Raw genomic sequence first — 12,366 nt, 5'->3', positions numbered from 1 at the left:
TTTCTCCGTAACGACGTGCCAGTCGCGTCTAGTTTTGTCACTTTGTGGTGTGTTGCATGCCAACTGTCGAGAAATTCCTTGACAACTTGTCCATTGACCAGAGAATCAGAACGTATGCGATGTTGTGATCGTTTCTAACCTAAACGCATCGGAGAGAAAGGGAGGAAGACTGTTGTTGAGAGGAAAGACTGTTATTGCGCGCAAGAGAAAGAAAGATTTGACTTACAAAAAAGATTTTTTTGAAAGAAAACTAAAACTTGCGACCACCCAGTGCGACTACGGGACTCAGAGGGGGTTGGTGGTACTTTCAGGTGCCTTGGGACTACCGCCCTTATCAGCCGGAGACACATCGCTACACAGCCTCTCCACAGAGTACAGAATCATTCCCGAACAATGAGCGGACCGATGCAAAAGGTCGTGGAACGTATGCGAGAGCGTGTGTACTACGAGAATCGTTAGGGAAAACGTGTATATCGGGATCGAGGGATGCGTGTTGTGTAACCGTAATGTGATTATTTAGCGATAACAAGATGCGTGAAAGGGGAGGGGGGAAATAAAGCAAAGGGTTGCGTATACATTACTCTAACGGCATTTTTTGCTTCTTGTCAAGGTGATCAATACATATACGATTCATCGGTACGATGTGTGTTACATATGCGTAATAACATCGATTAGATTGTGTGAAAAAAGAGTGACAGGGAGAGACCTGTGAAACGTGAGCAACCAAAATGCTTAGTTCTTCGTTCGCGTCGAGATAAAATCCGGCTCTTTTTTGTAGTGCTTCTTACAATGCGTCTATCCCTCCGACTAATAATGGTTTCATCAAGCTTTCTCGTAAGATTGGTACTAGACAGACGTAACGACGACTTTTCCGAACATAATCGTGATAACGAGTTTCCTTCTCTTTTCTCTTCTTTGCATTTCTGACGCAGAGGAAGTTTAGTACGCGAATCTATCATCTCGCGACTTCGACGAACTTTAGCACGAGATTTCTTATAAGACGCAAAAATAAATCAGCACACCTTTTATGTGCTTCTTTCCTCTTTTCTCTGCTCCCTTCCTTTGCATCTCTAGTTTTCTTTATCGCCTATTCTAAATTCTCAGAGTCATCCTTTTTTCTTCCTTTCTTCCTTACACGTTTTCCTTGGTTTTCCTGCAATGCGAAAAGGTCCGAATATAGAGTAATCTCGAAAGTATACGCAATGGATACGCAATGGATACGCAATGTCGTCGGCAAATTGTACACTGATTGTAAACTTTTGTTATCTTATTTATTGTTTGGATTATACGCATTACGTTGAGAATACGATTGTTCTTTCAAAGATTCACATATTTCCTTTTCTATGTGTTTTTGTCTGTTACTTTTAACTAAACGAATTTACGAGCAATGAAATTCATTAGCGAAGTTTTATTGTTATTTAACTTGAACTTTCTGACGAGGAGCACTCTATTTTTATTTCCTAGTAACCACGATATTTTAATTTTATTAGTACAATTTCAAATATGGTTAATGAATGGTCATTGTATATTTGTTCTAAGTAAATATTCATTGCACGGTGCAATGCGAAAAGTCGTCAGGAGTTGATTAAATTTGGAGTAAATCGGTTTCAATTTTGAACAGGTATTAACCTAATTCTTATAATCTTCGCGCTAATTGAAATTTCCGCTTTCAGTGGGTACCAGCAAATTAATGGTTGTTGCGATTCGTTAAATAAACGAGATATAGAACGTTAAGCGGTGAAATGTTGCATCGCACTGCTTATCAGTATCCCACCCTATCACTCTTCAAACATTCAACATTTTTAAACATCATACTTAAAATTATACGCTGCCTTTCACCAACCAACTATAACAGATTGTCTTTCTTCCAAAATAGTCTCTCTTGATTTATAACTAATTTCTTCGCCTTTCATATATTTTCAAACTCCAGAGAATCAATTTTCCAAGAACCGTGGATAAATTTTATTAATTTCGCGTCGAATTCAGTGCAAAATTTAAGCAACTTTTTCTAACATAAAATATACTTTCGATGGTTTTCCATTTGTACATCAAGAAAATTTATTACCACTGCATCTCTCTATTGGCAAAGTTATTTTTAAAAGGCTGCTAGAAACTGGTTCGGAATTTCTTTAATTATTTATCGCGATTGTAAAGCTTTTTAGTCTGTTAAGGCATCTGATTTTGGTATACTGGATGTAAAAGATATAACGCGGTCGTAAAACCTCTCAAGGGCTAAACTTTATTTCAAGGGTTGAAACGCTTAATAATTTGACATATTTTGTGAGTATAAGGATTTCGAGTCCAGAACTGTTGTACACTAATGAATGTAGTTCCTTAGTGCTTTAATCCCTCCTATCCTTTCTATATTAATTATCCAAGGTAAATGCTCATAATCACATTTTCTTTATATGAACAAAAGCTACTTTAAATTATATACCAAACATGTCAATTTACAACTACGTTGTCATCTCTACTTAATATACCAAAGTACATATATACCTTATTTTTCACCGTGATAAACACGAATATGTCATAAACAATAGTTTGCCACGGAAACCAATTATTTTATGTAACATAAATTTTACCCATCCAAAATCAACGTATCAAACACGCCACTATCCTCTTACTCACCACCTTCCTCATACAGAAGATCGAAATATAAATCAATTACAATTTTCACCCTGTCCACCCCCGATACACTTCCATCAGACATTCTTCGCGACGTAATAGGTGCTCCGTCCAAATTGACACCTGCACGCGCGCATTATTTACAACATAGCAGACCGATATCGCGCAGCAGTCGTCCACACGATCGATGAGGTTTCTCCGAGAACACTCTTTCAACCCGGCGATATTTCTCCGGCAGTTCGATGCACGATCGGTGTACGCGTGCACACACGGTGTATACACACGTGTGTGCGTACACGCACACGTCGTATCGAAGTCCCGTCCTTTCATTGGGAGTCTGGCTGTGCAACCGTGACGGGGCAACGACGAAGCAACCAGGGGGTTGAGGGTTGCACAGTAGGAGAGGTGCACCGTCGTATTTCACAGTCATTACCGTAACGTGTTACCGTGCGCGCTCGTTGCGCCACGCAATAAATCGTTGGTTACCGTTACCATGGATGGCGCGCAAGGAGGGAACGGGTGTTTGAGGGGTGGCCGCGGGTTATTGTGGCGTCCTAAACCCCACTGCTCGTATTAGCCCTCGAGCAAACGATGCGACGCGGTCTGTTTGTAACAGTCGTAACCTCTTTTTCCTCTCTTTCTCCTATTCTTATCTAAAACCGTTCGTTTAGAAATCGAGCCTCGATTGCCAGTGATCTTCCGGAGGAGATTGACCCAAGATGTAATTCGTACCTGCGTTTCGACGCAACGCTTGTTCCTTTATATTCTCTTCTTTTTTTTTAACACGGAGGTCACAAATGAAGAACATGATAAATTATATTTTTAATTCTTTTATCGTAGGACCATTTTAAAATTCAACACATTGTCAACCAAATTCATGTGAAAACGTATCTTCTCATTTCATTTTGGGATTAAATATGCGTCCTTTATCATGTTTAAACGTTTAAAAAGTGTTGATAATATCAGTTGCGCAGACTAATTAAGTTAAATTTCTTAATTGTTTAATCGTTAAATTAGAAAAAAGGATGATACAACAATCAAAAAATCAATAAAAGTAGATTTACCATATTTCCCCATGTGGTCGTCGATTTACCAAATTTTCTTGAAAGATTATTTATTATATTTATCATTCATCTCTATCCAAGAAAATGTTCTTCTTTATAATCATAATATACGCAACTTTAATCGAGTGTTATTTTTTCCGCGAGAATGTGAAGAGTCGAGTCAATACCTCCCCTGAAAAATAAATCTGTCCTGATCGAAGCATCGTGTTGACATAAAACTAACTTACGATCTTTGCAAACGTTCCCTGTTATATAATACACATCCTTGCGAGAGGGTAAAGTCTCGCGAATCCAGTTCGCTTCTCAGTTCTTCCCGCGACGTCGCACTTTCTATCGTATCGTGCGTTTCTAAAGGGTTGTACGCCCTTGTACCACTGTACCATACACACGAATACGCATGTACACACTGACGCGCCGGACACCGTTGTACATATTGCGCAACGTAGCTCTCAGCTGCGCTCGAAGCGTTCGAACCGGAGAAGGGCTGGGGTTCGAGCTAAGAATCCCAAGTATCCGAAGCTTACACGCGACACGTGCCGGTCTGTGGATTTCGCGGCGTCGTCGTAGCGCGTGTGCACGCGAGCGCGCATACACACATCGGTTCGTCTGCTCGTTTGGGAGGACGAACGGAATCTCATCTTCGTACGTGTTCGGTACAAATACGTTCGGGATAGCAGGAATATAGGGAGCAGTCGGAAAGCGGTCGGAAAGCGGTCGTGATCGCGTGCTATATACGACTATGCATGTCGTTCGCGCGACGTGAGCCGCTTTTAGACCAAGCGTGTACATACGCGCGTTTATATGATTACATATGGACGGGTAGGTACGTGGGTGGGTGCAGTGAGTTCTCCACGAAACGTGCGAAATTGACAGAATCTGACCGTATAGAATTTTGTCCTTCTTTTTTTTTTTTTAATCGGCACTTGTTTAAACATCGAGTGAATAGATTGAATTGCCATAATTTTCATATCGAAATAATCGCTAACGCATTGAACTTTGTGGAGAGTTCTAGTGACAGACATTAGAAAGTGATCACGTGGATAATACTACTGATCGATAACGAAATTTATTAAAAATATTAAAATATTTAGATTATCATGTTGAGATATACAACACTAATATGGCATCGTGATTCGATAGTCGACCCGTTAAAGAAGGGTTAGTTAATGGTTAAAACCAATTGTAGTTGTTTGTGAAATGCATCGAACTGTCGATAGAGTTACTAGGGAGTGTACAAGTACGGTCAACAATAACTTAACGATGCGCTGGTGTTCGCTATCCATACACACACCCACGTATGTGCTCGTGGAAATATACATACTTATATATATATATATATATAAAAAGGAATAAATTATATATACACAATTCATATAAATAAGAAGAAGAATTATATACATATAAATATATGTATATATATATATAAATATACAAAAGGAACTATGTAAATTAATGTTGTTCATATTTGTTGATATACGGACCGTATATAGATTGTCAATCGAACATTACTCATTTGTACGATGACGAACAACCATTGATCGATACATTAAATATGCTACTATAATACGCGGCGTTATTCGTCGGATCGGCCTCTTTAAGCTCATACCTTTTCTTACGAAGGACATGATCACTGATATTCTCTTTCGCTATATATTTTTTGCGGCGCGTTTGGTTCTATCTTGTTTCGTTTCCTGTTTGATATTGCACGGTATTTCGTGTTAGCTTTATTATTATTCATCTTTGTCGCAAACAACGCGACACCTCTAATTACAAGGAACAATTTGACTGACAAGCCAGATTTTGTTCGTTCGCGATTAGTTCGCCTCACGTTTTCAAACGGACACAACAATCGTATTGTCTGACTAGAAAACTCTTTTTTCAGTTGTATCAGTATTTTTTCTAACAGATCCATACCATTACAATTGATGAGAACGTGACTGGTCGATGTTTGAAATTTCTCCACTTACATCTTCGTCTTTTTTGTTACAATTTTGTTACAATTTGATCATTGCATCGAAGCATCGAACGTACCTTTTGCAAGGAAGTACCTTCCGTTAGCTAAATACAGTAAATTTACTGTCTACGTGTTCCGCGCGCATTCTGCAGAGAAATAATATATTCTCTATTGAAAAAAAATCCTGTTTGAGTTTGAACACTTCCATGCATCGATGAGTCACGATTTTTCTACCCAGCAGAGGAACAGTGTTGGGAAAGCGTTAGCGTGAAGCTGTCATCGAAACGAGCGCGATTTTGCCGCGAGCTTGTTTGCTGAATATTTTTTCACGATGGGAGCTGAATGAAAAAATCGCAGCTATCCTTCCCAACGCTGAGCAACAACGAACCACCGAGCCTCTTAATTGCTCTGGTATCCGCTAAAAAAAACTCGTATACCGAAATAACCTTGATCGGAAATGAACAGAAAGAAATAAAGACAGAAAAAAGAATTATATAATGTATATATGTATACACCCTCTTCTCACGTGAATCTCTTGACCGGAAGTTACGAAAATGTTCACAGACGCATGGCTGGCAAACTCTGTGGTCCTTCGTCAAGCAAAGCGTCGTCTGCCTCTACCCCCATTCCATTAGGTATTGCTAAAAAACACAAGATATATCGAAAAGAGAAAACCGTCACGCGCGCGCAACACCATTCATACATATACACATGACACCTATCGACATATTATCATATACACGCAAAACAAAAACATATACACACATCTTATACAAAGAAAACACTGAAAATGTGCGCGAGCATGCTGGCTCACTGCACACATATGTACACATATATGAGAAAATAGCTGCGATACAAGGAAAGAGATTAGTTGCGTAAGCGCAGCGCTGCTTTCCGCAAAAAATTTGACGTTCGAATAGACAAGAACGAAGGAAAAGTCCCTGCGAGGGATGAAACGGGTAAAACACGTAAACACCGAACCGAGAAAGGGAAAAGAGAGAAATCGATGCACACGAGAGACGGGGCCGAGTATTTATCCGGTTTACCCGAACATCAAGGCCCCTCTCAGCTCTCCTCTGACGTTCTCTCTTTTTTCTGCTCCTCCATTTCATCAACTAAAACTACTACTACAACTTCTTCTTCTTCTTCTCTTTACTGGTAGAACCGTAGGTAGTTAATGTATATCTTCTCTTATACCGTCACACTTTGAAAGGAAATCATATAACAAGGAAACAGAAAAGAGTACAGAGATGAACGCACGGTCCGAATCTAGGATGCCCAACGGCGAGGCTGTTGCGCGTCCGTACGCTTGGCGTACGTGAGGAAATACCTAGTTCGTTTTTTTAATTGAACGTTCGTTCGATATCCACGTTTTCAGTTTTGGCGGAAGATCTCCAGCTTCTCCAGTTTTTCTAAGGTATTTCGAAACGAACTGTGGAATCGTTTGCTTCGAGAACATTTAGCAGTAAATAAAAGTTTAGCTCGTTTTATAGATACATATGTATATTTGGAAAATTCTGAATTTTAGATTTAGTTTAAAATGCTAAAATTTGACAAGAGCGTCGAAGTTATTTTCTATCGAAAAACGTCAACGTATGATGATTTGCGACAGTCTCACCAGCCAGTCAATATGATAGCCGAGTATGTAGCCCCGTGGAGATAAGCAGCGATCTAGCGTAAAAGAAAAATCAACATCGAAGTCAAGATCATTCTTGCCCCTTCTTTATTGTGCATGCGTATGTGTGGGGGAGGGAAGGTTGTGACAAAGTGAGAAATGAATCCGTTCGAAGACGTACAACGCAAGTAGATAGTTGCAAGCTTCGGGGTAGACACAGGTGCAAGAAGAAAGTATAATGATAAATTGATTTATCGCAAAGAGAATTGTGCGTAGGTCGATGTTTAAATATTCCGATATCCTTTATATCTCTCTGTCTCTTTTCCCAGGTTCCTGGATCGAGATTTCATTCCTTCAAGCCTAAATCGTCCAGTTCTTCCTCTTCATCGACGCATCCAAGTCCTTGTCACCACGATTCCTGTCAGTCTGAAAAGAAGTTTAACGTGTTTCTCTCTTGTAGTCGTTTGATCTTTGTAGTGGTTGAAATGTAGTCACATTCTATGTAATCTCTAAGCTAAACAGTTTTAATCGAAAACACTTAGCGTAGGTCATATAGACATAAAACGATATAGGCGTTTCCGGGTGTTCAGGCTGAAGCATCCTGTCGGTATTCTATGTATAAGAACGGCTTAATAGATCGTTTATGAGAATGTTTAGAGAAATCGAGTTTCTTGCAATCACAATTATCACTTGGAATAATAATTTATTGTGATATGATTTGTGATGTATTGTTTGAACCTTGAGAAACAATTATCACAAGAAATTTGTTGAAAAAGTAATTAATTCGAAAGGCCAAGAATATTTTCGATTATTTCAATGACTGAGACCTTTCGATTCTTTTTAAATTTAAATGAACACATACCGTGGCTTGGAAGTTTTGAAATAACCATGGAATCGAACTGTTTCTACGAACTCAGGAGCAATTTATTTCGAAAATACATTTCGTGCTTTCAAACACGGTCAAACAGATTGAATTTAAAACATTAATAAAAGCAGGCCACGCACGCAAACGCCTGCACAGCCGCTTTTCATTGGAAATTCTTGATCCGATGGTATTCTACGATTTATTTCGGTTAATGTTGTTTCACGACTAGATGCAGATGTAGAAGCGAAGATCGCGTTACAAAAGCGGCATCTAGCGGACGACACAGAATCGACAGGATGCTGAAGTTGCGATACTGCTATCTCTTATCCAGAGCAAATTACGTATTGCTAAACGTAGAGAGTAAGGCATCTGCTAAAAGTTAGGCGAAAGTAAAGAAAACGTAAGAAAGAGAGTACCGACCCTCGTAGAAGAGATTACCGCACCGAAGCAAACCGCCCAAAAGACAGTTAACGAGAAAATTATGCTTTTTGTATCGTTCTTCTGTTTATCTTCCACGCCTGTTCGATGTCCTCGATCTTCACCCTCCGCCACCTTTCCGTCGAATATTGCTAATGGAACGTGAAAGCAAGGACGACATCGGGAAAGAGGCGTTAAGTCCTCTGATTAATTATTAGAACATAAACATTCGTGATAATTACGACTAGCAAAAGTTTCGTTATCGGTTTGTAACCAAATAAGACATTGAACTAGTGTAGTAACATGAAAATAAAAATTTGGAGAATGTCATAAAAGGAAACATAAAATAATGTTTGTATTTTAGCGTTAACATTTGGTTTTCTATTTTTTTGTTTCTTTCAAAATGCCATATTCCTGGCAGATTATCAATTCAAGTTGATACCTTAATTATCAATGTTTGAATAATCATACCGAGTTACTACTTACACTTTACAATTTCATACTCTTCATAATGCTAGAGGTCTTCTTCAAATGGTTAAACAAGAGAAACATCGCGCAAACAAACACGAACAGTTTTCCAGCCAACAATTATAAAACACCTATGTTAGTAATTACGGCTTAATTTCAATTAATCCGATAAATAAAGCAGTTTAATACTTCCGTAGCATCTATTGTCGCGCTTGTCGACTAATTATACGTATAGCCTTCGGCGACTGATTTCGAAAACAATCGCGACCCAACCAATCCCTTAATAGGACTATTGATATCCCATTAATGTCAACAAAATAGCACGCATCGACTCCTGTCTCCCGTGACCTGTTTGCGATGTATATACAATTCACAGTCGGTGATCCGGATTAACGATGGTAATTAATTACGACGAAAGACTCAACGAGGAACATTCATTCTACAACGCGTTGCCGCGAATCCTTTCTCGAGCCCTTGCTTTCTCGATCGTCCACTTTCGACGTCCCTTGACGATATTTTATCCCTGAATCCGACCCATCTCCCGTTGTACAACGTAGTATACGTTCCGCGAAAGCTGTGATTCGTGATTTCGATTCTATTGTTTTTTTTTTTTTTTTTTTTTTTCTTTCGAGTCGTCGTTAATGAATGAAAAAACGAGAAACAGAACAAGAGAAAAAAAGATAACGTAAGAAAAAGCTGGGATAAAAGACTAAGATCGAACGATCCTGCGAAGGATTGCGAGCCACGATACCGACGTTCACGGCGTGAATCGCATGAATACACGATGTATAGGAGTTTGCGTGCACGAAAAGCAAAAGATGACGAGGACCGAGCTGTCCGTCCTTGGTCTCTCGTACCGTTAATACAGTATTAAGAGGAAGCGAGGAATCACGAGGAAAGCAAATCAGGTTTTAAAACGCTCGCTTGCATGAGTTTATAGTTTCTTAATAGAGCCAGCGACACGAACTCGTACAAGAAAGCATCGGAAGAAGAGATGGGAATAAAAAGTATACGGAATGATTGGAAAGAAAGAAAGAAAACTAGTGGACATTGAGGATTTTGCGAGAAACCGACGAGAAAGACAATTCAGTCGCTGGTGTTAATTAAGCTGATGCCAAAGAGAAGATACATCTGTCCTGAGCTTATATATATGTTAACGACACGATGCTTAAACAATATTATTGATACTTTTATGCGTGGCTATAGTTCGCTCGCGTTAACATCACCGTCCTCTGTAACAAAAAAAAAAAAAAAAAAAAAAAAAAAAAAGGAGAAAAAAAAGGGAAAAGAAAGAAATAAGAAACACGAAAGAAGAAATAAATAAAATTGTTTGTCATTGCGATTATTGTGCGAAAAATTTCGATTCTACGTTGCTTACTTTTGTTCATATTTTCGATGGATTTTTATCGTTTATCGTTTATCACCAGAAACGAGGAAAGAGAAAGGTTTTAAAAAAATTGTTAGTTAAATTTCCGCGACATGTATACGTCGATATAAAAAGGAGAAAAATATTTGACGCGGTTAACGTTATCGAGCTATGGTCCGATTGTTGCTATTCGTAAGAATTGTTGTTATATCGCTGTGATCGCGCGTGGGTTTCTATAATACGTTGCCCGATCCGGAATCCGATCGATCGACCGCCTTTTGCACTCTCACCGAATTATTTGTGTCGACGACGAGTAAACGAAGTGCTAAAAGGCACCAGCATCCGTAAGAATACTTGAAGACACGCGTCGTTCTCGTCACTCGTAATAAGTTAGAAAATTGGGGAAACGTTCAAAACATTATACCGTCCATGATGATGATGATGATGATGATATTGAAATGTTTAAATATGGATAATCGCTAAATATTAACGATCGAAATAAGGCGTTTTGTGCAGTCGGTTTTTTCGATTTTTGCCCCCTTAATCTTTCTATCACGTCGAATCATTGTCTGAACGCGGAGTTTTCGATAATACGAAGATCTGAGTGTCATATAGGAAGGAGATGAAAATTTTATACTAATTTACTCTCTCGACATATAAATCTTATCGATTGTCGATCGGATAATATTTATCGTCGTTTACATTTTTCAAATGTACATAAAATATAGTTTAATGATCGTTATGGACTAACTTTAACGGACTTTATTATTAATCTCGGACTCGAACGTATATATTTTTATTATTACAAAAGGATATTGCGTTTTTTAAAAGTTTATTTTCTATCATTGTCGCTCTGATACACGTGTTGTTTAAACGGAAATTATCTCAGGAAGTCACTTCAAGTTTTCTTACCCATGCTTATAGATGACGTTCGACTCATTGGCCGATGAGAATTGTATATTATACATACGCGTATATATATCTTTCTTGATGTAAATTTAAAGGGGAAAAAAAAAGATAAAACGAAACGCTTCTTCTTTGAAACTCTATGCTCTAACGACGATGCGCCTTGCAAACGATGCTTGTAAAGGGATAACCGAATTTCCGAGACCATCCAGCGAGGTTCGGGCAATTTATTAAAAAACGCCAACGATAAGACGAGAAAACAAATTGATAAGTGGAAATCTGCAGTCACGAGAGTTTTGTAAACATTTCAATGGGTACTCGGTAAAATGAACAAAAAAAACGTAAGAAACAAAATATATAAAAAAAAAGAACAATAAGATGAAAAGAAACGTAACACCTAACGTCTATCAGAGATATCGCTCTGAAGCAAAATGAGAGAACAAGTTTATTTACACGTGCGTACATATTAACGACACAATGTAATAATTCGCTGAAGCTCTATTATTATAATGATTAAGGATTATAAATAATGAATGTCTGTAATAAATAAAATCTACCACGCAAACGGATGATATTGAAAGGAAAAAAGAACATCCATCGCATCTTGTATTAGAAGAAAAAGATCTAGAGATATGGAACAAATGCATTGGACATGAATGTTTCAAACAAACAAAAAAGAATAGAGAAAAAATCTTTCTTCTAATACGAGATAATGTTTCTCAGTTCGAACTACTATGAGCTAGATAACATCTAACATAATCGATACACTTATTTCGTGAAATAATTCAGCATTCAACATTCAACATCCCGGGATTAAACTCGGGAAAAAGCATACTCGTGCAATTGTATATTTTCGAACGAGTGCAGTTCTGATATTATGAGCCGAGTTGGAGGCAGAGAGCAACTTTGACTTGCATTTTCTAGCAGGTACTCGAAACTTACGATGCTGGATTAAGCGTCTCGTCAACGTAATGATATCGACTGTTACGCAATTCGTACCCTATCAATTAAAAGAAACTTTAATAATACGATTTCCATGTCATTAATTGCATATACCAGTTTCTCTAGGAACCCTTAAAAAAT

The 12,366-nt window shown here is 38.3% G+C and overlaps 1 protein-coding gene across 5 annotated transcripts in view; it reads left to right on the top strand.

Annotated features, from left to right (window-relative positions):
• The window catches only part of LOC132908201 (RNA-binding protein Musashi homolog Rbp6), a 780,290-nt gene that overhangs the window by 738,526 nt on the left and 29,398 nt on the right, over positions 1-12,366 (top strand). The gene's annotated exons all lie outside the window — the stretch shown is intronic.

Source organism: Bombus pascuorum, chromosome 6 (assembly GCF_905332965.1).
Source record: "Bombus pascuorum chromosome 6, iyBomPasc1.1, whole genome shotgun sequence".
Classification (NCBI taxonomy): Eukaryota; Metazoa; Arthropoda; class Insecta; order Hymenoptera; family Apidae; genus Bombus; species Bombus pascuorum.
The sequence above is the reverse complement of the archived record's forward strand: the minus strand, read 5'-3'. Positions and strand labels throughout refer to the sequence as shown.